Below are 26312 nucleotides of genomic sequence, written 5' to 3'. Positions count from 1 at the left end.
GGAGAGTATCACATGAGATTGAATCCTTCTATAGAAAATGCTGCCCCTTGGGGTACTGCCAAGCTTTATCTATCCCAAGTGTTTTTCTACTCAGTTAATTTTTTCTCCTTCTCTCTTTCATTTTTGTTGAAGAAATAGAAGAACCAATCTAGATTGAATAAAAATTGACCTAAATGCTCATTAGAACACAAGCTTTCTAGTCGATCTTCAGATATATTTTATTTACACAGAAACCACAGTAATTCCCTCCTTATACTATAGCCCAAGGGCATGGATAAATTCAGGACCTGGGCTCAAGAAAGTGTTCCCAGGCAAATGGGGAGAGAGGGACATGCAGAGCTGTTAGGAGTGATGCTTCTCAACAGTTGTTTCTTAAATTTTTATACAACAGATGCTTTACCTCAGCCAGAAACTGTTCTTTTGTTTATGTTTGTTTTCTCATCTTAGTAGAAATTCAATTTACAGGTTATTTTTTAAAACCCTCTGGTATTTCAGTGTTGAAAAGTAATGTTTCAGGAAGAAGTTTTCCCAGGTGAGTCTCAGATTTTCCCTCTTCTAGTAACTAGCAGGCCCAACTGGATACACTAGAATGTTGATTCTATGAAAACTGGTTAGTTGACGCATAGAACACATCTATGGGCAAGGTAATCTGTTGGACTGGATATTGACAGAATGAGTGTGTAAAGTTTCACCAATAACCTAAAATATTTTAGCATTACTAGTAGTCTAGAAAATTCTGACAGAAGTCTTAAAATTAACTTAAACTCTTTTTAGTGGTATTTTAAAAATTATTAAATTATTTGTGAGGGAGAGTGAGGGCAATGAGAAAGAGAGTGATCCCATCTCAAATGACAATGGCTGGCTGGGCTGGGCTGGATTTGGCCAGGCTAAAGCCAGCAACCAGGAACTCAGTGTAGCCCCCATGTATGTGGCAGGATCCCAACCACTTGAGCCATCACCAGTGTCGCCTAGAGTCTGCATTAGCAGGAGGCTGGAGTCAGGATGAGGCTCTCTGATACAGGATGCAGGTGTTTTAGCCAACTTCTTAAACACTGATCTGAATGCCAGCCTCTCCTCTATTTTTTTTAGTCTTATTTGTGGATATGGGTCTGAAAATTAGGTTTAGGCAGCAGCAATGACTACTTCAATATTTTAATTTTTATTCCATTCTGGAATTTCACAGTACACCAAGGGCTCAGCAAGAAGCCCTGAAATGCAGCTTCTAGATTAGTTAAATCCATTCTTTGCTGAGCATTGCACTTGCCCCACTGATTTGTTCTAGAATGCCCATGGGAATTTCTAGCAGGATGCAAATTGCACTCACAACCACCATGAACCAATAGAGGGAGGAAGGGCATGAAAAATGCACCTCAAAAGCCTGGCTGAAAACAAAAGTGTATGTCTCATAGATTGACTCTTCAGTCATTAGATGTTTCAGTTAGTACACTAGAATTCCAGAAGATGACATGCTGATGCCATGGGATTCAGGTGGGAAAAAATCATGTTCTATCTTCCAAAATTTTGTCAAATTTTAAAGAAATGGACCACTAAAATCTGGACGCTGACTTTTTGAGACTGTTTTTTTCTCTAATAGCTTGCTGCTTTGTTGAAATTATTATATACCTAAAGATGTTTTCAAACAGGAAAACAGTTTTCCAACAGTGATTTGTCGAGTCATTACTGTTTGTAATAATCCTACTTCTCAGTATGTTTCTCTGTATTACACGGGCTGATCTCGACTTACGGATTGGCGTGCTTTCATATAACTTGATGTGGAAAGACTGCCAGGAGACACTACTATAATAAAAATGTAACAGATGCTGAAGGCAGTCAAATTATTTCTTCTCAGTTTCTATATATTGCATTTCACAGTATTGTTTTTATTTATAAACAATATTCCACTTTATTAACTTGTTATTAACTCAACTTGTTATTTGTGCATTTTTGAACTTCTTGTTTACTTTAACTTATTTAATACTTTCTTTCAAACTCTAGTGTTAATTCTCTTTTAGTCTGAGGAAGAAAAGAGTATGGTAGTTGAGATCTGATGAGCATCCCTTGTAATTCAAGATTGCAAATGAAATTGTTGACCAGATTGGCACCTCTGAGCTACAATGCATGGCTATGTTTTATTAAAATAAACATCTAGAATAGAAAGAAAATCGACAACAGACCTTCAGATACTTTGTCGCCATGCTGTTAAGTGTACAGATGTTTTAGAAACATCTGGTGTGGATGATTTTGTTTACTTTTATGACTGTTTAGTATGGCACAGACTCAGATGTCCCTTTAATTTGAAGACCCCAGTGATTTAGAACAGAGGGATTCAAATTCTCTACCAGAAGCCACAGTAAAAGAATATATTTTACATCATCACTGTGTTTGTGCTAATTCACACCGCATCCACGTCAGCTCCCACATAATTAAACATAGAACAGAAACAAGTTTCACAAACTAATACACAGCCTTTAGACATGTGATGAATTTGGTTCTTTCCTTTTTCTTTGCATTCCTTCAAAGTTGAATAAATGTTAATTTGATTGCTCATGGAATTAATGGATTTTCCCATTTTGAAAACTTTTTATTAGTTTGTACCTTCAACTCAGAGTGTTCCCTTATAGGAGTGTGTAGAATGACCTTACGGTATGTAAACTTAAGATAAAGTCCAGAAAAGGAATTCAGTTCAAGTTGTAATCTGGACACTGATATGTGAGTTTGTAGTATACTGGTTGATAAGTTATTAACTTGTTTGTGCTTGTAGGTGTCCCACCAAAGAAAGAGAAGGTGAGTTTAGGGGCCAGAGGCTTCCATTTTCCATTGCTTTTCAGCAGTTAGCAACCTTCATGAAAACTTCCTGGGGAGAAAATCAGCTGTCAGTAGCAGCAGACAAGATGCCAGCTCTCCGAGGAGCTGTATGCTACGTGTAGCCGATGCTGTCCTTGATTTAGTAAGTGTAGAGGAGACCTAGTGTATCACCTAAGGCTCTGCAGGTGGGAGCTGATGTGTCCTGCTGCAGATTGAATATTTGTGTACCCACACAATTTGCATAGAGAAATCATAACCCGAGGGTGATGGTATTAGGAGGTAGGGCCTTCAAGATGTGATGAGATTAGCGCCTGTATGAAAGGTGATCCAAAGAGTTCCCTTGTGTGTTCTTCCTTGGGAGGTTAGCAGTAAGAAAACTGCTGTCAGTCAGGAAGTGGGCCTTTACCAGGCACTGAATCGGCAGCATCTTGATTTCGGGCTTCCTGGTCTCTGGAAGTGTGGGAAGTAAATTTGTCATGTTGATAAGCCCTGAGTTTAAAGTTTTGTGTTAGAGTAGTATACATGGACCAAGACTGCCCAATTGAAGAAGGTCCTTTAAGCTTGTCTTTAACGCTGGCACACTACCTGCTTGCTTTTGCTGAGACACCTGCCACATGTCTTGACCTAGATAACCTAGAGGTGAGGTCGTTGGATCTCGTTTCTCTGGCAGCCTCCTGTCAGAAGTATTTAAGTTTGTCATTCAGCTTTTAACCATTAATATGAGCATGTTATATTATAGATCTAAAGCAAATCTCTATCATGTCCTTATTACCTTCAAAGATTCATAAATGTTGAAATCTTTAAACAGTGTTACTGTTATCAGTCATAGAGAACTTGAAATCATGCCTTTTGTTAATGATTTCTATTGGAAGAAGAATAAACCTCAGCCTTCATATTATACACCAATACTTTTTCTGGACGACATCATTTGCTTCTATTTTAAATCATTCTTAATTTTTTTAATTTACTTATTGATTTGAAAGTCAGACTTAGGAAGAGAGAGAGAAAGTCTGCCAACGATTGGTTCACTCCCCAAATGGCTGCAGTGGCCAAAGCTGGGCCAATCTGAAGCCAAGAACCAGGAGCTTCTTTTGGGTCTCCCATGTAGGTGCAGGGGCCCAAGATGTTGGGCCATCTGCTGATGCTTTCCTAGGCCATAGTAGAGAGCTGGATTGGAAGTGGAGCTGCCTGGACTGGAACTGGTACCCATATGGGATGCCAGCACTGCAGGTGGCAGTTTTACCTGCTATGTCACAGTGCCAGCCCCTGTGATTCCTAAATTTGAACTTATTTTTTCTCTATATGGAAGTGGAAAACAATTGCTTCTTTGCACTGTTGAAGAAACAAAAGAATGCTAAAGCTCTACATATTTATGTATTTAATTATAGGATGAATAATATCAATCTCTTAGGTTTTTCCCCGAATATTCTTAGTAAATATTACTCTTAAAGCTGTATGCTTTTTTAGGTTATTTTCATGTCATTACCTTTTGGTAGCTTTGAGATCTGCAAGGAGAGAAGGCCTACATTTCCGGGAATTGAGAGTCCCTACCTGCACTTCCAGGGGTGAAAAGTCCTTGTCAAGGTCCCCACAGGTGCCTAAAGGTCAACCAATGAGGATCAGACCTGCCTCAACCTTTAACCCCCACGCCCTGTATCTATAAAAGGAGCCCTGCCAATGTCTGATGCGCAACTTCTCTGCCCCCCCCCCCCCGCCCCGCACTGTTGGGATTGGGGAACCTCACCAGGAAGCAGAATCCCAATAGAAGCATGTGAATTAATTGATTCGTCTGCCTGGGAAGATTTGCTAGGCGCCGGACACCTTGCACCTTTGTCCCTTACTGTTGATGTCAGACTTGGTACTCAAGATTCCTAAACCTAAGAGTTTTCATCACATATCTCAATTTTTTTCCATATCAGTGATTAAAATAGAGAAGACATTCAGTAGTCCTTTAACTGTACTGCCATTTGGCTAATAAATGTTCACTTCTGGCTTTGCCTATATGTTTATTTTTTTCTTTTCTTTCTTTAGCTTATTTTTTTTCATTTGCAAACTCTTCTAAAATTTCTGAGACAAATTTTATTTGTAGAGTTTCTATGTGACATTTCAATACTTGTAGACGTTATGTAATATCCAATCAGAGTAAGCGTTTCTTCTCATACGTTTAGTATTTCTCTGGTGAAAGCATTCAAAATCCTTCAGTTCTTTTTCCCCTTGGAGAAATGTACAATGCATTATCATTATCTGTACTCACTCTACTGTACAATAGCGTATCAGAACTTCATACTCCTAACTATACTTTGTCATATATTCATCAATCTCTACCCTTTCATCAACTTCCTTCCCCGGCTTTTAATAGCTGTGATTACACTGTTAACTTCTAGGAGATCAACATTTTTATATTTTTTGCATGAGAGAGATCATGTGGTACTTGTGTTTCTGTGCTTGTCTTATTTCCCAGAATATAATGACTTCCAGCTCCATCCATGTTGTTATAATTGACAAAATTTCAGCCTTTTATGGCTGAATAGTATTCTATTGTGTATATATTATATGTGCCACATGTTTTCTGTCTGTATAACTTGATGAACATGTAGGTTGTTTCCATTTATTAGCTACTATAATGGAATAATGCAGCAGTAGACATGGGAGTGCTGATGTATCTTCAGTAGACTCATTTCATTGCTCATGAGGTATATATTTCATTAGTGGAATTGCTAGAATATAGAATATATGGCAGCTCTGTTACTAGTTTTTGTTTAAAACCTCTATATTGTTTGCCCATAATGACAGTATTAATTTACAATCCCCCAACACTGTGCAAAGCTTTTCTTTTCCCACATCCTTGGTGACACTCATTATCTCCTTTTTTATATAATAGCCAATATAGTTATAGTCAGATGATAACTAATTGTTGTTTTACATGGCCATTTGTATATCTTCATTTTGTAAATGTCTGCTTAAGTCCACTGCCCATTTTTATTTATTTTTGCTGTCAAGTTGTTTGAGTTCCTTATATATATTCTGGACATTAATTCATTGTCAAATGTGTAACTTTCAAATATTTTCTCCCATTCTGCATGTTGTCTTGTCACTTTGTTTACTGTTTCCTTTGCTATTCAGAAGCTCTTGAGTTTGATTAAATCCCATTTATTTATTTTGCTTTTGTTGAGGTCTGAACCTAAAAGCCTTTGCTCGTTCTAATGTCTAGAAGTATTTCTTCTGTGTTTTTTTCTAGTAGTTTCAAGTCTTAACTCCATTTTGAGTTGATTTTTGTACATGACAAGAGATGATGTTCTAGATTCATATTTCTGCATGTGGATATCCAATTTTCCCAGAGCCACTTGTTGAATATACTGTCATTTTGCCAGTGCATGTTAAGACATTTCTTGATATGAATGAAAATGGAAATGCAACATATGGAAACCTACAGAATATGGCAAAAGCAGAAATAAGAGGGAAGTTCGTAGAAAGTTCACAAATAGAAAACTCATCACTGCCCTCTAAAGAACTAGAAAAACAAGCACAAATAAAATCCAGTATGTGGAGAAAATCATAAAAGTTAGAGTAGAAATAAATGAAACAGATAAAAGTACAATGTGGAGGGGGCACATTGTGATGCAGTGCATTAATCCACCAGTTACATGTGCCTACATCCTGTATCAGAGTCCCTGGTTTAGTCCTGGCTGCATCATGCTTCCAACCTAGCTTCTTGCTAGTGTGCCTAGGAAACATTAATTGATGGCCCAACTGTTTGCTTTTCTGCCAGCCACATGGAAGACCCAGATAGAGTTCATGTGTTTGGCTTGGGCCTGGCCTACCCTTGGTTGTTGCAGGCATTTGGGGAATAAAACAATGGGAGATCTCTTCCTTCTCCCACTCCCTTCTCTCTGTCACTTTGCCTTTCAAATAAATAAATATTTTTTAAAAATACAAAAATATAAATGAAACTAGTACTTTGGGGGTAAAAAAGCACTTAGCTAGACTAAGAAAAAGAGATTCAAATACAATCAGGAAGGAAAAAAGAAAACTTTACAATTGATACCACAGAAATGCAAAAGGATTTTTAGGAATTATTTGCAGTTATACAGCAACACATTTGATTACCTAAAAGAAATGGACATATTACTGCATGTAGCTACTACAGTTCCTCAAGATGATTCAAGTACTAATTTTATTTCTTCATTATACCTACATTTTGTGTGTCTAAGGAGTTAATCACAATCTCTTCAACCCATTGTCTAAGTAATCAATGAAATAGTCATTTTTTATAAGACTGATGTATCCTGAATGCCAGTTATTAAGTGTATGCAAGACAATAACATGAACAGATGACTCCTTAGAATATTTATATAGCCAGTGGTGGCTATTGTGATCTTCAAAAAGTGCATGGAAACTGAATGTTATAAAAAATGCATGGATTTCAAAATACTTTTGCACTAAGTAAACATGTTAATCTATATTCCATGAACTTAGTGAAGTACCTTCTATAGTGCAAGAAACTAATTGTTTTGTGATCCTGATACTTCTCAGTGTGTGGAATTCACATGTCAGCAGCACATCTACTTGACTTCAATGAAATATGTTAAGAATTGCACAAAACTGTGCCCTTATGGAAAATGCATTGGCTGCCATTTGGTTTTCAGATGGTACACTTAGTCAAAGCTGAATTTAAGTGTCTCTTGTTCTTTTAAAGAATATCACATTTGGTCAGATTAGCTCATTTAAATGTTTCATGAAATGAACTAACACACTGCAGGTACTAACTGTATATGCTAACTGAACTCTTGGATAGAAATGTCGGTTGGGAGGAATATTTGATTGTTTTCCGTGGTTATGTTGAAAGCCAGGTGATGAAGACATCTGGTAACGAAAGAAGATAGGAAAGAAAATACTCTCCGAGTTTGGAAATGTTATTTTAGTCTTTCACCTGCTTTGAGATGAAATGCACAAAATGCAAATGACAAGATGACTAGGCTATCATCGATAGTCTCTTGTCACAGAGGACCTTAGAGATTCCTGTGCTGCAGGGAAGAGTGCGAGAAGAAGCAGTGGGTAAATGAATGCTTTGTGTGTCCTAAATGTTAGAGAGTAAGAAACTGAGAAATGACACATTGTAGATAATACCCACTTATATAGGAGATAATTTAATTACAGATCTATCATTTCTACATATTTATTCAAAGAAGTCTTGGCTATTTATAGTTTTTGTTGCTATATATTCTGCCAACATGCATCTTGTGTATGTGTTTTTTCTTCTCTAGGATTATTCATTTTCTTATACATTGTGGACAAGAATGCAGATTCACTGATAAGAGGAGTAACACAGGGATTCATCCACATTGAACCAAATACAGACGTAGTTACTGTTTTGTTTGTTCTGTCCTCTTTTTTTTCTTTTTTTTGACAGGCAGTATCCTCTTTATTCCATCATTCATTAGGCATCTATTGACTGTCTCATACTCTGTACAGTTTGGATGGAGTGGGAAACAAAAGGAAACATGAAGTACATAGTTTGCCTGCCAGGGTTTTTGCAGATTATGTAGAAATGCATTTTATAGTTTCATGAAATAATACATAGTGATAAAGGGGTAGTATGTCTTTATGAAAAAATAACAATAGAGTTGTGGGTTTCATAGGCTGAGGGGATTAGATAATCACACTCAGATTACCTACCTCTAGGCCAGCTTTTAGGACAATTCTATCTTTAGGAAAGAAAAGCTTATGAAGTTTCTGTTCATTAATCCAGGTGACTCAGAATCTCATTAACCTGACTGCTGAACCATCTATATTCTGTTCCAGAGCTTGTACCCTGTGCTATACCTGGGACAAAGCCATAGCAGTATGCCCTGTTGACAACTGTTAATTTTGTTCTTCTGTATTTGTAATGCCTTTGATTTTCAAACAAGGATTATGGGATAAAATTGCCATACTTGGGAATGAGTTGTAGTCTTTTAGGTCTTCCTGTTTTTACAGAATTTGCTAATAACATAGGAATATAAAAGTTCTAAGGATAACTCGGGGTAATAGATTAGCAAATATATACATGAGAAGGGCCAGAGGCTTTGTTTTTTGGTATGACTTATTTCTGACATGTTAGATCATAAATAGACTTCAGTAGGCTAAGACAGCATGATGCCAGTAGACTAAGAGGAGAATGAGAGTTAAGTGAGTGAGAATAAAATGAGGATGAAAAGTGCATTTCATGGAAGGGTAAAAGCAACAGGGTAGGAAGTATGAAACTAGGGCCCAGAAGAGCAGAAAATATGCTATATTTGTTATTGCATTCCAAATGTCTAACATAGTCTCTGGAACATAGTGGATAAAATACAAAACCTGCTGAGGACCATTTGAGAGAGGACATCACGTTGGAGATTCCAGAAGTAGATTAACGTAAAATGATAGTTGAAAAAATAGGGAGTGGTGCCACTATTGTATACCCAAGTTAAAGAAATAGGACACTCCCAAAAAAATCATCTGAATTTTGAAGGATTGTGAGGCCAGGGTATTGTCTGGAGGCAATTTTCCAGTAACAACTGGGATATAACAATTCTACAGTTTGATCCTACACACATGCATATACACAAAGAACAAAAACCTCACAGATAATAATAGCAGGAAGTAGTCATAAAGTCTACTGGGGAGCAATGAACAAGCAGGTCTCTCATCCCAGCCACTTGAGTTTGTGGGAGGTATGTGGGGTACAGGGGAGGGAAAGGCAAAAACCTTGGACAAGATTGGATGCCACATGGTAATTTTTTAAAAATATACATTTTGCAATAGAAAGAAAATTTTAATAAAAAATATGAGGGCTTTTGTTCAGAACAGAGTAGGGATTGCACAGAAAGGGGCATAGATAGAGCCAGTCTTGGGAGAAGAAAGTCTGGGAGGAATGGAGATGATCTGAATAAGGCTGAGAAACTCAGGATTATAAAGAAATGATGGAATTAGGGGAAATCATACCAGCAAGAATGGGAATTTTGTTTTTGAAACTTAGAGATACTTATTTTTCTAGAATTACTAGGTATGCAAGTGGAAATACCTAGTGAGTAGATAAACATGGTTAAATGCAGTTACGTAAACCATTTTATAATGCCTACCATTTTCATTACTTTCCTTTCAATTTTTGATACATTCTGGAGGAAATGGACACTGTGGCAAAACATAATCAATCACTACTGTTGAGAAGCTTAACATTGCTTAAGATGCTGAAGGTGGCATTTAATGAGTACTTGTTAGGTGTCAGGAAGGATTTGACAAGCTTTAAAGGAAGCAATTTTTATTAGCATCAAAGGCATTGTAAGATGAGTACCTGCATTGTCTCTGAGCCATAGAGCACATGAAAGGTAAATAAATAATCCTACATTCATACAGAATCCAGTAATGGAGTTGTGATTGGACAAAAATTGTCCACTACATGATTTTTCATCTTGATAATGAACATTATAATCTTTCAGACAACCACCAACCTTCACTCCTGTTTGTGGGAAAGTTTTGCAGAGTATTCGTTTTGCTACATTTAGCGAGAGCAGATGGGACGATGGAACGGGTTAAACAATAGAGGGAGTCAACACTGACAGAATAATGTGAGCCACCGTGTGAGCATTACAAAGAGATGAAGGATGACACATCATAATTCAATGGGACGATCAGATGTGATGGATTTCCTAACCACCCAATCTTTCACTGACAAGCTTGTCCCTTTCTTTGTGATTCTGCCTGATTACACTGGCCTGCAAGATGCCAAATAGCCCTAGTGTTAGAAGGCACTATGATGCACTGTCAATCATTCACGAAGAGGTGAGATGAACTAGGTTACAGATAATCCCTAAACTCTTCCTAAAATTTTGTGTGCTGGTTGTCTGTGCTATCCTAAATTCATTCAATTTCTAAAAACCTAGTGTCTTAAAAACCCAGGAGAGGAGAGATTGGTTCAATAAGGCTGCATGATCTCAGATCACTAAATGTTATGTTACTTGAGTTCTATGAGGGACAGCAGTAGTGCCTAAAAGATTCTCTGTGTTTGTGTAATTTAATTTAATTAACAGGACCAATCTATAATTCTATACATGTAAAATTATAGAATCTTACCATGCCAAATTTAAGATGTTGACTTAGATCCATATGTATTGACTTGGAATGATGTCCATAGTGTCTTGTAGGTGAAAGAAGTTCCAAAATATAACATATACTTGGATTCTACTTAGGTTACCTGATTGGAACACACTGCTTTAAGAGCTCTCTAATTGAACAATCTGAGGATCAGCTAGCATAGCAGCTGAGTGTGAGGGATGTAGAATGAGACCACCAGGCTTTGAAACCATGGCACACCTCTGAGTGAATGTTTCATTTTTCTCTACTTCAATTTACAAATTGGCAAAGTGGGTTATAATTGAATGTGTCTAATAGAATTCTGTTGACTATTAAGAAATCATATGTACAAAAACATTACCACGCCTGGTTTATAGTAAACATGAAGATAATTTATTACTCTTATAATAGAGAAATATGGAAGAAGGTTTACTAACATGTTAACTGTCATTTCTTTCCTCTTGGAAGCATTTTTTATACTTTGATAACAATAGAGGATTATTTGTTAATTTTTAAAGGTTTATTTATTTTGAAAATTAGAGCTACAGAAAAGAGGGAGAGACAGAAATCTTCCATCCACTGGTTCACTCCCCAGATGGCCACAGCATCTGAGGCTGAGCCAGGTTGAAGCCAGGAGTTTCATCTGGGTCCCTCATGTGAGTACAGAGGCCCAAATACATGAGCCATTCTCCACTGCTTTCCCAGGCACATTAGCATGGAGCTGGATCATGGAGCTGGGACAGGAACCAGCATGTATTTGGGATGTTGGCATCACAGACTGGTTTTACCCGCTGTGCCCCAATGCTGACCCCTCTTGGTTAATTTTGTTAAGAAAATAGGTAGATTCTTTGTCTTGGAAGGAAATTTATGTACTATTTTTTCCTAATTTTCTGAGTACGGAGACCTACATTGCAAGTTTCCTAGCACACTTATCTTCAACCTCTGCACAAACTCCTCGTGTTATCTCTTACACCGTAAGAGGTATGAGGACAAACCCTCCATTTTCCAGTCTCTTTGAATGTTTCATGGAATAAGTATTGCCTAAATAGGACTTTAATTAATTGTGGTTTTCAGAAATCAAGTCATTTCTCTCCCAAGTCATTGTCACCCTATCATGGGATACATCTAGATTGTTAATGCAATTCTCATTCTCTCTCTGAGAGGATTTCAGTTCATTGCCTCCTAGGGCCAAAGGGAAAACACCTACACCTTAGCACTGTCCTGAGTCTTTTTCACAAGATCTTATCCACAGAAGAGTTGGACTTTCCTATCATTAGCCTTAACATCTCTCCCCCAAATAGCATCATGTTTCCTTCAGTGGCTGTTGGACAAGACTGTATCAGGAAGAATATAGCACAAAGGGCTGCTCATGAGTGAATGTGAATTTCCTACTCTATCCTCTCAAGTTATTCCAAACAAATATTTCATACAATAATTCCCAGACTCATGATGGGATATGAAGGATAGGAGTAAACAAGAAGTGTGTGTTTAGAATTCAGCTTTCCTTTTTAATTTTTTGGGGGTTTTATTTATTTTGAGAGGTAGAGTTACAGACAGAGGGAGAGACAGGTCTTCCATCTGCTGGTTCACTCCCCAAATAGCTGCAAGGACTGGAGCTGAGCCAATCCAAAGCCAAGAGCTTCTTGTGGATCTCCCACATGGGTGCAGAGGCCCAAGGGTTTTTAGCATCTTCTACTGCTTTCCCAGGCTATGAGCAGAGAGTTTAATTGGAATAGGAGCAGCTGGGGACATGAACCAGCACTCATATGAGATGCCAGCGTAGCAGGCTGAGGTCTTGCCTACTCTGCCACAGCAGTAGCCCTTTGGGTTACCTTTTATACCTGGGATCCCTGTTTTTTGGGCTAAAAGTCTGTTAACTCCGTGACTTTGTCCTGACTCAGATTACCTGTAGGCATTATAATGCCCAAGGCTGTTTTCAGAGGAAAGCTTTAGCCCAGAAAGTACCATGCCTTTGAGTAGATCTGAGTGGTATTTGCAACAAGGAGAACATTACAATATTTGAGTAACAGATACAGTTGGAGGTTATATGACACACAGCTCTGGAAGAGTAAGAAGCCATGTACAACTCTAAGTATTAAATACACACATAATGTAAAAGAGTAGACATCTACCACTTGCATTTTAACAGGCATTAGACAAATGGGTTTGCTCTTGCATCATCAAAGGTTGCTATCCACTCGGTCACTGTGAAACGCTCCCTGCGGGTTGGTGCTGTGGCGCAGCGGGTTAAAGCACTAGCCTGAAGCACCAGCATCCCATATGGGCGCTGGTTCTAGTCTCAGCTGCTCCTTTTCCGATCCAGCTCTCTGCTATGGCCTGGAATAGCAGTAGAAGATGGCCCAAGTCCTTGGGCCCCTGCACCCTCGTGGGAGACCTGGAGGAAACTCCTGGCTTCGGATTTGCGCAGCTCCGGCCGTTGTGGCCATCTGGGGAGTGAACCAGTGGATGGAAGCCCTCTCTCTATGTCTCTACCTCTCTCTGTAACTCTGTCTTTCAAATAAATAAAATAAATCTTAAAAAAAAATGCTTCCTGATCTTTGGGTAAGGAATCAATGCATGCAAACCTGCTCACATAAGGCTAGGGAATGAGAATGAACAACTTCCTCCCAGCAGTGCCTCTGTTCTTGCTGTTACTCTCTTCTTTTGGTGATCTCCAGGATTCTTGGCTCTAACTATCTACTTGGTTTTATGGCAATCCCAAGTTCCTTCCTGAAGCTGATCTCTTATGGCTTGTACTATGCAAAGACACTATGGCTCTGCTGAGACAATAAGCTAAAAAAAAAAAATAAAATACAGGGGCCAGTGCCGTGGTGCAGTAGGTTAATCCTCCACCTGTGGTGCTGGCATCCCATATGGGCACTGGTTCTAGTCCCAGCTGCTCCACTTCCAGTCCAGCTTTCTGCTATGGCCTGGGAAAGCAGTAGAAGATGGGCCAAGTCCTTGGACCCCTGCACCCATATGGGAGACGGGGAAGGAGCACCTGGTTCCTGGCTACGGATCTGTGCGGCTCTGGCCATTGCAGCCATCTGGGGAGTGAACCAACGGAAAGAAGACCTTTCTCTCTGTGTCTCCCTCCCAATGTCTGTAACTCTACCTCTCAGATAAAATAAAATCTTTTAAAAAAATACAGTTGCACTGAAGAATATATGAAAGCACCATGGTGGTATTAAAATAGATATCTAATCTTCTGGAAAACTTTACCTAAGAGAGATGAGGATTTTGCTGACCTCTGAGAAATTTTAGTTTCCTATTTTTATTTTGAGGTTCTTAGAAGAAAACATGGATTTTAATGGGACTTTGATTACATAGCCAATGCAACATCATGACCCAGTACCACTTTTGTTTGCAGCACTGATCCTTAGGTCTAACAAAGACCACCAATAACAATGGAAAACTGTGGAAATTCATGGGTGCCTGCTTATCTACTTGCTGGATCTGTGCCTGTTTTCCCTTGTATAAATCATAGATATCGTTCTTTTTAGTTGAGGTTAAATGATGAAGCCCTCAGTTGGTTTACTTTGCCACTTTGATTTTTTTGTTCCTCAGCCTCATCTCTTCCTCTCACCTCTCATAAGCAAAGTGCATTTTTCTTGGTCTTATTTTATACACGGTTTCATGGCTTTATCCTACTTTACTGAAGGGCTTTACCCTTTATTGATTCTTTAGAACTTACTATACTTCTTTTTTCTTAATTTTATATTATCAGTAGCAAAATCTGTCAAGGAGAAAAATATATTTTCAATTAAAATTGATACAAATCTGTCTTACTGACAAGTATGGCAATTGAAAATGCATTGTTTTATCAAAGGAAAAACAACAGCATTCCATCTCCAGTTCCTTTGTGAAAAATACATTTTTTAATAATTACAATTATAGCCTTTTTACTTTATAATGAATATAACAAGCATTATCTTATAAATGTAGTTTCAGGAATGATAGTATAATCCTTTCCACTGTCATTATTGATTAATTTGATTAACATTATTCCTAAAATACTACAAAGAACTATTTTAGCATTAATTAAATTTATATGAGGCCTCAGGTAGGAGCTGTGCAAGAGATATTGCAAGAAAAATGGCTGTACTCCTAGGTCAGTGATTTGCAATTGCTCTTGCTGGCAGTTATCTGAATTTTGAAAGAGCATGAATGATCAAGCATGAATATGTGAGGCCATATTAGAAGTATAATTGTCTGAGAAGACTCGAGGCTACCTTTTTTTTTCCATATTCACTATTTTTACTCTTCTTTCAGCAATTCATATAGCTTAACAAAAATGAACTATTGGATGTAATTTATTTTTACAGACTATCATGGTATTAACATGGTATTATCACTTAGAGATATGTTTTTGACCTTATAAATTAAATGAAAATACATACTTTTCACTACTTATTTAGATGAATAGAAAACTTTTTTTATAGTGTTAAGATGATGGCTCTGCCTGGCAGGTAACTATTCTTTTTTTTTTTCAACTTTTATTTAATAAATATAAATTTCCAAAGTACAACTTTTGGATTATAGTGGCTTTTTCCCCCCATAACCTCCCTCCCACCTGCAACCATTTCATCTCCCACTCCCTCCCCCATCTCATTCTTCATCAAGATTCATTTTCAATTATCTTTATATACAGAAGATCAACTTAGTATATACTAAGTAAAGATTTCAACAGTGTGCACCCACACAGATGTACAAAGTATAAAGTACTGTTTGAATAGTAGTTTTACCGTTAATTCCAATAGTACAACACATTAAGGACAGAGATCCTACATGGGGAGTAGGTGCACAGTGACTCCCATTGTTGATTTAAATATTGACACTCTTATTTATGATGTCAATAATCACCCAAGGCTCTCGTCATGAGCTGCTATTAACTATTCTAATATGTTTGTTACCATTATTGTATATACACTGGAGTGCTAACCATCTAATTTGAAATGAAATACACTGGTTAAAATTCACTAATATATTCAAGTGATTTTTAAGGATCTAAGCCCTTTCTCATATCCTGGAGATAACAGAGACATAATCTGCATCTTCCATGTAGTTTTCAATGTACTGAAAAGTAATAAACAAATGACAAATCGTTTCTAAGTGTCCTGGTAGAATTATGTAGAGGGCATAGTGGTGGCTTTAGGAAAGGAACTACCAACTATTTATGGAAGTATTGTGTAAAGCAGTAATTCTTAAATTTAGTTTTCAAAGTCAGGATTACATAACTAGGAGGCAGGAAGGGGAAAAAAGTTATTCTTGCAGAAAACATGTTAAAAGTAGGAAATAGGCTAAGACCTGGAAAGTCAGATTTAGCAGACTGTAGTAAGAGATAAGGCTTAAATGAGCAGCCTTAGAACACATGAGGCACCATGATAGAGTTTGGATTTTAAGAATATGATCTGATGGCAATATTTAAAGTTAGATTTAAGGAAGGTGAAAATATACTTGATGTGTTATGAAAATGGTTAGTCTATTGTAATCCAAAAGAATTGTAGATGGCAGGGAATAAGAAGAGATCTTGAAGAGAGGTGAAAAGATTTAAGAGTTTTATAATGAAGTTTATAACAACTTGGACCTTGATGGGAATGGAAGCAGTTTAGGATGGAAGGGAAGAGTCGGTGGTAGCCATTGTCATTGGGTTTGTGTAACTTAGTGGATGTCATTGTCAATAACTGGAAAAAGGAATAGAGGAAATAGAAGTTTAAGCAAGGTTCTGCTACTGGTATAATAAATTATCTCCAAAATTAGCCATTAGGAGAACAAGCACACAGCCTATATTTTTCTTTGGTCAGAAGTTTGGGAACAACTTAGGAGTTATGGCTAATGTTCTTTGATGCAGTTTCAGTAAAGATGTTGGCCACAATTACAATCATTTGAAGGCTTAAATGAGGCTGTAGGAACTGTTTCCAAAATAGTTTATTCCACAGTTGTTGTCAGGATGCCAGTTTCTTATCACATAGGTTTGCTTGAGTATCCTCATGACAAAGTAATTGTTTTTTTCTGAGAGTGAGTGAGTAGGATCAAGGAAGAAGCCACAATGTCTTTTATGACTTAGCCACATAAGTCACACATGCCGGTTCTAAAATATGGCTAGCCTATCATTGCACAGTTCAGCACAATCTAATATGGGAGAGGACCTGGAAAAGGCAAAGATACTAGGAAGCATGGATCATTAGGGCCATCATGAAGCCTTGTACCACAGGGCATGTTGAGTTCAATTGTCGGTAAGTAGCAATCTCAGGAAGTAGTAAATATATATACAGAGTCTGCAACAATTCCTTCCAGAAACAATATTTAGATGGATGATAGACAAAGGCAAAAACATAACATTAGAGAGTATCTACATTCAGAAGTCATTCAGAGGGAATTACTATATTAAAAAGACTGAGTGGGCCGGCGCCATAGCTCACTTGGTTAATCCTCTGCCAGCAGCGCCAGCATCCCATATGGGCGCCAGGTTCTAGTCCTGGTTGCCCCTCTTCCAGTCCAGCTCTGTGCTGTGGCCCGGGAGGGCAGTGGAGGATGGCCCAGGTGCTTGGGCCCCTGCACCCGCGTGGGAGACCAGGAGGAAGTTCCTGGCTCCTGGCTTCGGATCCGCGTAGCTCCGGCCGTGGCGGCCATTTGGGGGGTGAACCAATGGAAGGAAGACCTTTCTCTCTCTCTCTCTCTCTCACTCACTCACTCACTGTCTAACACTATCTGTCAAATAAAAAAGAAAAAAAAAAAAGACTGAGAAAGGAAGAATCAGAGAATGGGGTCAGTAGTTAGATTAGTAGTTCAGAAACTCAAAATAGTTTCGTGTGGTATAAAAAATAATTAATAACCTTTGCCAGTGAGTAAGAGTACAAAACTAATGACACAGAACATGAAAAGGAAGTAAAAAAAAAGGGACTATAAGTTATAATTACACTTCCAGGGACTTGCCTAAGCCATCAGAAAGGGGTTCTATGATGGACAGCAGAGTACATGAGGAGATCATGTGTCTGATGGGAGGAACCTGGAGACAGAGAAAATACGGAGAAACTGAGGCAATAGTAAGGGTAACCGAAAGAGGAGAGGAGTAAAGCAGAAACATTTCTCAGCAAAAGGCTCACTCTGAATTTGGATAAAAGTTTCCTCCTCCTCTGGAGTCAATTTTTGCAGAGATATGAAATAGGCTATGGGTATCATTAGGGGAAATTAATTTTCACCTGCTGGAGAGAACAGATTTTCTCTTAAAAAAAAAAGTTCTTGTGACAATGTGGTCTAGAATATTAGAGTTGAAAATAGGTAGCTTGGAACACTCTTGCGAAGAGTGGAAAGAGATTACCACACCAAGATGGCTCAGTGTTCACTGAGAATAAAGAGCACAGATTTGTAGTGGCACCAGAGGATACACTGAACTTAGAAATATGGAGATAATAAAACTAGGTCACCAAGAGAAAATATTTTCAGGTGGTTCTGGTGGTCTCTGGTTTTAAATACAGTTTTGACATTTACTGTTGTGTAATCAAAGATGGGTTAAAGAAAAAAAAGTACAGGGTATAAGTGTATATTAAAGTAGCTATTATGAAACTTGTGGATTTTTTTTTTTTTTTTTTTTTTTTTTTGTATTAAAGAGGCTTACTAGGGTTGTGTCATGGTATAGCAGGTAAAGCTGCTGTCATTCCATGTGGCGGTGGTTTGTGTCCTGGTTGCTTCACCTCTGATCCAGCTTCCTGCTGATGACCTGGGAAAAGTAGCAGAAGATGCCCCAAGTATTTGGACCCCTCCCATCTACATCTGCATGGTAGACCTAGAAGGAACTCCTGGCTTTGGCCTGGCCCAGCCCTGGCTGTTGAAGCCATCTAGGGAGTGAACCAGAGGATAGAAGATCTCTGTCTCTCTGTAATTATTTAAAATAAATAATCCTTAAAAAAAAAAAAAAAACCTTCAAAACTTTCTGTTACTTCAATAAACACATTTAGTTAGAAGCATTTTTATGAAAATGTTTGAAATACAATAAATGAATTCTTAGATTTGTTATCTGATTTTATAGATCAAGGAGTTAGATTTATGTGCTGAAAGGAAATGCAGAGACTAATAAGTCAACAGCTACACATGCCATGTGATACAAGATAGCATAGATAACCAATGGACATTCCCACCTGCCTCTCTTTGTGTGTGTATATGTGTGTGTGTGTGATTTATTTTATCTCAAAAGAGAATCCAGAACCCAAATCATTACAAATATCATTAGATCTCCTTTTTTGAAATCTGTTAAAATCAAATAGTTTTCCTTTTGTATCTCCTTTTGTTAACTTTAAAGAGTTCAACATTCTGTAATTATGTATAAATATGCATGTGAATTTATCAGAAAAGCTCCATTTTGCAGTTGTCTTTCAGTCCATCAGAATGTTCTACAAAACCTAGATGAAATTTAATATTGTGAACTAAAGCTATGTTACAGTATATCAGTGTTTTCCTATATGGTTATGGCCAGAAGAGAATTTGTTGACATTAATTTATTTTAATGGAAACGGTAGGCTTTCTGAGTTGTTAAATTGGCACAGGTACACTTTAGAATGTTGCGTAAGGCTTATTTCAGTTCCAGAAGGGGCCATGGTTTGATTAGGGGATAAGATAGCTCAGTATTTGCAAGAATAACCTGTATCTCATGGAAATAGATTATAGCGTTACACTTCATTTTGGACTAATCTGTTTCTTAGATTTTTGCCTTGATGATGAATTTTCTTCTCAAGCATAAAAAATGAAAATATCAACAAATACATTACAGAATTCTTAGATATTTAGAGTTATTGGGCATATTGGGCATATAAAGACCAACCAATGTAAAAAATCTTAGCAACATTGAAAAGAATCATTTCATTAGCATGTTATTTTTGTGTGGCTATGCCAAAATATTTGAAGCTGGATATTTCATAAAGGAAGTTCGCTTAGTTCCATTTCTGGAAGTCTGAGAGCTTGGATTCAGTATCTGCTCACCTTCTGGTAAGGGCCTCATGGTGAATTGTGTTATGTGGTAGGAATGTGTGTGTATGAGAGGGAAAGAGGGGGAGATAGCTAAAGAGCTGCACAAAACTAGAGAGGAAGCAAGTTGACCCTCATGACAACCTGGCTCACTCCTGTGAGATAAAACATTAATGCTTTCTGAGATGGTGTCTCCATGACAAAATCATTTCACTTCTTAAAGTTCTACCACCTCTCCTATCAATACTGTTAAATTGGGGATCAAGCTTCTGGCACATTAACTATCGGGGCACAAGTCATATCTAATCCAAAGCACATGAAAATGCAGTTTTTATATCTGAAACAATTGAATCAGGTACTTAACGTTGTATGTACATCATTTGTTAACTGTAGAGCATTTTAGTGATCAGTTGAACTTTGACAACAAAGGGTAACTCAATGATGGGGAAAGTAGTTAAGAAAGATCAAATAGATAATTGTTGGATTAATCCAGGTTTATTATCATATCTATACATTTATGCTGCCAGTGAGCTAGCATAACCTTATGACTTCCTTTCTCCTGATGAAGCATGACTGATTCAGCTTGTCATATGTGTGACCCCCAAGCTTGAAAAGCATTGTGGTACACACTTGGCTTTTGGGGAGAGGAGCTCTATGGATTTACCTGTTTTCCCATCTATGCTGTGCTTGGTGCAGTGCTGCACTTGGAATGGCTCACATTGATCTCTTGATTCTGTGGTAATTAAGATGTATTTTGCAGCACAGCCCATGGATTCCAAGGCTCATAGGATTAGTCAATAGTTTTCTGCAACCCTGCCATTAGCAGGGCAAACTGTCTTAAAGAAATAGTATGTTTTCCTTAGAGCATGTGCATTTTCTTGTATTTCAGGAGAGTTGATGTTCTGCCCTGCAGTCAGAGATGGAGGTAGGCATCTGTGAGAAGGTAGACACATAAATGGACTGGAGTTCTAATTCCAGCCCAGAGCATTGCACCCAAGAAAATCTGGGCAGAATTAGTCTGTCTGAACCCAAGTGCTCATCTATAAGGAGAGACAATTCTTGCTACTATCATCATAGAATTGTTGTAAGTGTCAGATTCATTAGTGTGAAATAAATTGTGTTGAAATCTATGAAGCATAATATATGAGCTTTGGAATTGGAATGAATCAGTAAAAAAATTAGAGTGTTAATTTAAAATATACATAGGAAGAGAATGAGGCATAAATTCAGAGGTGAAAGGAAGAAGTGAGAAATGAGCTGTGGAGTTGAAAGTTTGGAAGGGAGACAGTGCAGGGGAGACAGAAAAGCTATACTTTATAGGAAAATAAAAGGGTTGCAAGTAGGGGAACAGGAATGAAGAGGCATAACAGCAAAAGCATGAGATAAAAAAGGGTATGGGCTTATGGCATATCCAGTGCTTTTAGACTATTGTGGGCCTGGTGCTGTAGTTATTGGTATGCAAAGAACTGCTAATGTCTGTCCTTTATCATTCAGATTTTCATGTTAATGCCATGGAAAAATTAACAAACCCTTAGTCTTCCAAATACTCTTGCTTACTGACTACAGTAGACCTGATATCGGAAATGACCCCCTAAATTCTATACAAAAATGTGGCCCTTGAAGTTCCCCAAAAATGCCATCTGGGTTGCCACATATGCTACCAGAATTTGGGGTGCCATACGATATCACCATATGCTTATTAATAAATCCCCAATATTAATAAGCCCAAGAGGGTTCTTGCCTAATATTTAAAGAAGAATTCTAAATACCAGCACAGATAAACGAGGCAGCATGGTACATTTTAAGCCTTTATTTAGTGAGAAAGATGCATAGAAGAGTGGGAGCTTTATCTAAGAGAGAGAGAGGTAAATCTGGGTTCATACCCAGCACCAGGAACCAGCCCCGTGGAGGAGCATTTAGGCCAGGAAGCCTAAAGCGGGTAGTCTGAAGGCCACGCGCCCTGGAGGCTCAGGGCTACAGCAAGGCCCCTCCTGGCAAGAGGCCAGGGAAGAAGAGAAGGGCAGGACACATAGTGTCCCAGGCTTTTAACCCACTTCCAAAGGGGAGTGGTTAATTAACCTGATTGGCTTGTGGGCACCCAGGTGTGGCCAGGTAGGGGCAGGAGGTCACACAGGGGCGTGGTGAAGGTATCAGGTAGCACATGAGGTCACACAGGGGCATGGTGAAGGTGTGGTCTTCCAGCTCACAAAGCTAATGGATTTTAACCTGTATGCCTGCCTACTTCAGACCCAAAGCTGTTATCTTGTGGTCTGACTTACTAGTCTTATGTCCTTAACTCTTACAGCAGCACACACTCAGCCAACCAAGTGATCACCACAATCATCCAAAGGAGCTGGCAAAAGGTGCTTGCAGATGTCACATGGGTCTAGCCGTGTGTATCTCTCCCTGGAAGAAGAAATCTTGAAGTCACCAACAGCTAAACTGTTGCATTTAGATGAAAGAAAGAAGGTAATGGAGTTGGTATAATTTGTCGAGGAAATACTTGATTAGTTAAGACTAGCTTACATAAAATTCTTAAGTATTGTATTTATTTTCAACAATAGGTAGGTATGAGGCAAAGAAAAGTGATGGACTTACTACGCTGCCTGCGTTTGAAAGAATTTATTCCAGTGAGTTGAGGGAATTTCACACATAACTAGTTGTGAGACTGAGACCTAGATGTATAGGAGTATGGATTTTCTGTGTTATTTGACTAATATATTTCAGTCCCTACTATCAAAACTAAAACACTTATCAGTGACACTAGAAAGAAACTGGATTTCAGTTTCAGATAACCATTGGATAAATTTGTCTGTTTTCCTAAGATCACAAAAATGATTATTATATCATAGGGTTTATTTTTATTATTGATTTGGGAAGTATAATCTTTTCCTTTATGTGTCTTTAACCCTTAAATTATTGGATTAAATTGATCAGGTGACTTTATGAAGACTAATTTCTTTGACTAGAATTGTCCTCTGATGGTGGATACTGAGGAAACATGTGTTTATGATGTACTTAGGTGTATAACACTTCTATCAGGATTATCACATTTGGTGATATAACCTGAATTAACTCATCTGAATCACAAATAAAAATCCTGAATGTCTGTTAGCAAAATGAATAGTGAATGATTAATCCCTCTGTCAGGATTTGGTTATCCATTCCCTCAAATTACCTTAAATGTCATTAAATTTTTGTTGCCTAGCTCCATACAAAATGAAATTCAGAGATGAGGTTTAAATAGAGAAAACTAAATGATATGCGTATTTCTTCTGAAATAAAACAGATACTTAGAATTCCAGGATTTTATGGTTCAAGTTTTTAAATTTGTGAACAACCCAAATACCTATTGTAAGAGGTAATATAAGATATTGCCAAATATAGGAGTTGAGTTAGTTATATGAAAGCCAATCAGTGGCTTACTATGCAACAATCACAATTCAGCATGAATTCAGGGTATACATTTATTTCCATAGACTCAAACGCTCACCTAGGGTCAGAAAGGGACTCTTAACATTTTACGGGGAAAATATTATTAAGAACTCAGGAGTTAGAGAACATTTAAAAGGTAACTCATGAGAATGTCAAAGATGAATTTCTTTTTTTAATCAAAGGTGAATTTCTTCTTTTTAAAGATTTATTTATTTAATTATTTGAAAGTCAGAAGTGGAGAAAGAGAAAGAGAGGTTCTTCCATCTGCTGGTTTACTCCCCACATGGCCACAACGGCTGCATCTGGGCCAATCTGAAGCCAGGAACCGGGACCTTCTTGTGGGTCTCCTACGTGGGTGCAGGGGCCCAAGAAGTTGGGCCATCTTCTGCTGCTTCCCCAGGCAAATTAGTAGAAAGTGGAATCAGAAGTGGAGCAACTGGGATTCAAACTGGTGCCTATATGGGATGATGGCACCACAAACGGTGGCTTAACCAATAGCGACATAGCGCTGTCCCTCAAAAATGACTTTATTTAAAGCACATTAACTTCATCATCTCCTCTGAACCTCTCAGTTCCTCTCTCCCCATTTCCAGGGATATCTGCCTAGGACTTCAGTCAAGGAAATATATAGATATTAAGCTTCGTTAATAAATAGTAAGGCTTTCACTTAAATCTATATCCAACTTCCAAATGTGTAACTCCTGCTGCTGCACTGGACCATGCCTGTAAGTACATGGCATGCTTAGGAGTGTAGGTCTCTCCAAAGCTCGAATACCACCGTGCTGCTTAGCCCTCTGTGTTCAAGCCCAAGATTCTTAAAGAGAATTTAGCTTCACCAGATTTCAGATCCTTTCTCTCCCAGAGAACATTGTGCTTCTATGGTGCTGGCCTACTTTTATTCCAAGATTGGAGCTGCATAAAACTAAACTTTGGCTCTTGGGAAGTTTAAGGTTGGCCTTGGGAAGTTTAAGGTTGGAATATTCTGAATGGTGCTTTTGTGGAAGCAGTACTCTGGGTCTCTTAAAAGCACACTTCACAGAGAGGAGTTGCATCTCTCTCAAATCCCACAGGCATCTCTCCATACTTAGAGAGTATAGAGAGAAAGAAGTCGCTAATGGAGTTTAAAAGGTTACCTTCATTAACTAAAAATAAATGTAAAATGAATGGCCTCCCTTCTAAAAGGGAGCATTCTGCATGGTCATTGTTAAATGAAATGAAAGAAAGATGAGTTTTGATGATGTTATCCCAGTGTGTGGGGCTCACTGCTGTTCATAACCGTCTGCCACCACACAGTCCTCCCTGGAACCCGATTGGACTCCAGGGCCCTCGTAATGTTCGAAGGTGTGTGCAGATCAATTTCCTGCATCATTTCTGCCATGGTAAATCATTTATTGGGATGAATGTTTTACAAAGGCAGGCAAGAGCAAAACTCATGAAAAATAAATATGGTAAAATACACTCGTCTGTGCTGCATCAGTCTTCAAGGCTTTGTCGTGTTTAAATTCTCTGTGGCATTGAAGCAGTTAGAACATTTCCCCTCATTTGGTTGCACTGTGGCCAGTTGAACTCAATTAACGCGTGGTGCCACTGAGGCCAAAAGGGTACATTTTATTTCCTCACATATCATTTGACTCACTCTATTCCATGACCACAGATTCCTTTGTCTGATCCCACGAGCAGCAGGGGCAGTTGTCAAAATAGGGAGTGGGGCCCGGCAAAGAGGGAAGGATTCAGTTCTACTCATCCTTACTACAGACAAAAGCAAGCCAGCCAGCAAACAAAAGCAAGGAAGTGCCACACCTGGTGTGCCACTGAGCCTGAGTTCTAAGAACTGACAGAATAGTATGCGTATTATGCACACTCAAAAGTTATTTCAAAGTAAATTATTTTAACCAGTGGGCAAAGTTAAAAGAATTGGTTTCCTCATGATAAAACTATTTTGTGACTGAATATTTGAGTTAAATCCATCCCTCAGCTGAAAAGGTGTCATAATAAGCATTAAAACAAAGCAAATAAAACCCTGACATGAATAGCAACAGTGAGGACTTTGGTCCCCAAACTCTAATGCTTCCTGTGTTAGATAAAATGATGGATAAAGTGCTAAGCTACGTGTCCTGATTTCATATCCGACACATTTCACAATGGGATCTAGTTCCGAACTCATGACTACCTGTAAAAGTTTTTTACTTTTTTAAATTATTTTTTACATTTTACTGATAAACAGAGACTAAAAAACCTCCCGAATGCCATGGAATTAGTGAGGTCGTACCAGGCTTCAAGTCAGCTCTGTCTGAAATTTGAACGATGCTGTGTGTGGCTGTGTCTGAACAGGTTCCAGGTAGAGCACTGGAAATGTGTCCCAGCAAGGTAAGCTCGTGTCAGTCATGAAGGGAGACAAAGAGGCAGCAGCATCTTCAATTGGAGTAATATAGAATGGAGCAGAACACGGATCCTCAAACGGGAAGTCAAAGATGGTAAATGACAGGAGAAGTCCTCTAAATGTCTCTCCTACGAGGACACCTTTGCATGGTTGCGCCATCTTGACTGGGTTTTGATTAAATCTCTCCAGAACCTTCCTTTGGGAATTCTTCAGATTCTCTGGTGCTGTCCTTTGTCAAGAGGAGGAATTGAGAATATTTCTGATTGGCATTTCATTCCCAGAAGCATTCCGTAGATTTGAATTAATAACTCTTGTACACCCCACTCCCTCACTCTGCCCAGTCCATCTGCTACCCTGCCATATATCAATCTAAGAAGGACTTTACATTTAAAAAATCAGTTCCCAGTGCAAGGATATCAGTGATTCATCCTGATTTTAAACACTTCCTGAAATATGTCCAATCACATTTCTAGCTGTCTCCCCAGCATGTACACTCTGCTGTGGCCATATTTTCGTCACTTACATTGGGTACATTACTCTCTTCACCTTTGCTTAAGTGTCCTGTTATGTCCTGTAATTTTTTTTTTCCATCTCTGATGCGCACATCTGAATCAAGTCATTGAAAAATTGTTTTAATATT

The 26312-nt window shown here is 38.3% G+C and overlaps 1 long non-coding RNA gene across 1 annotated transcript in view; it reads left to right on the top strand.

The window, feature by feature from the left end:
• The first annotated feature begins 3816 nt into the window (after nt 1-3816).
• The window catches only part of LOC127493978 (uncharacterized), a 49978-nt gene continuing 27482 nt past the window's right edge, over nt 3817-26312 (top strand). The window contains exon 1 of the long non-coding RNA XR_011387897.1: nt 3817-22326. This is a non-coding gene — a long non-coding RNA (uncharacterized lncRNA). The remainder of the gene's footprint in view (nt 22327-26312) is intronic.

The sequence above is a fragment of the Oryctolagus cuniculus genome, chromosome 4, assembly GCF_964237555.1.
Source record: "Oryctolagus cuniculus chromosome 4, mOryCun1.1, whole genome shotgun sequence".
In the NCBI taxonomy this organism is placed as follows: Eukaryota; Metazoa; Chordata; class Mammalia; order Lagomorpha; family Leporidae; genus Oryctolagus; species Oryctolagus cuniculus.
Note: the sequence above shows the minus strand (reverse complement) of the source record. Positions and strands in the feature narration are given on the sequence as shown.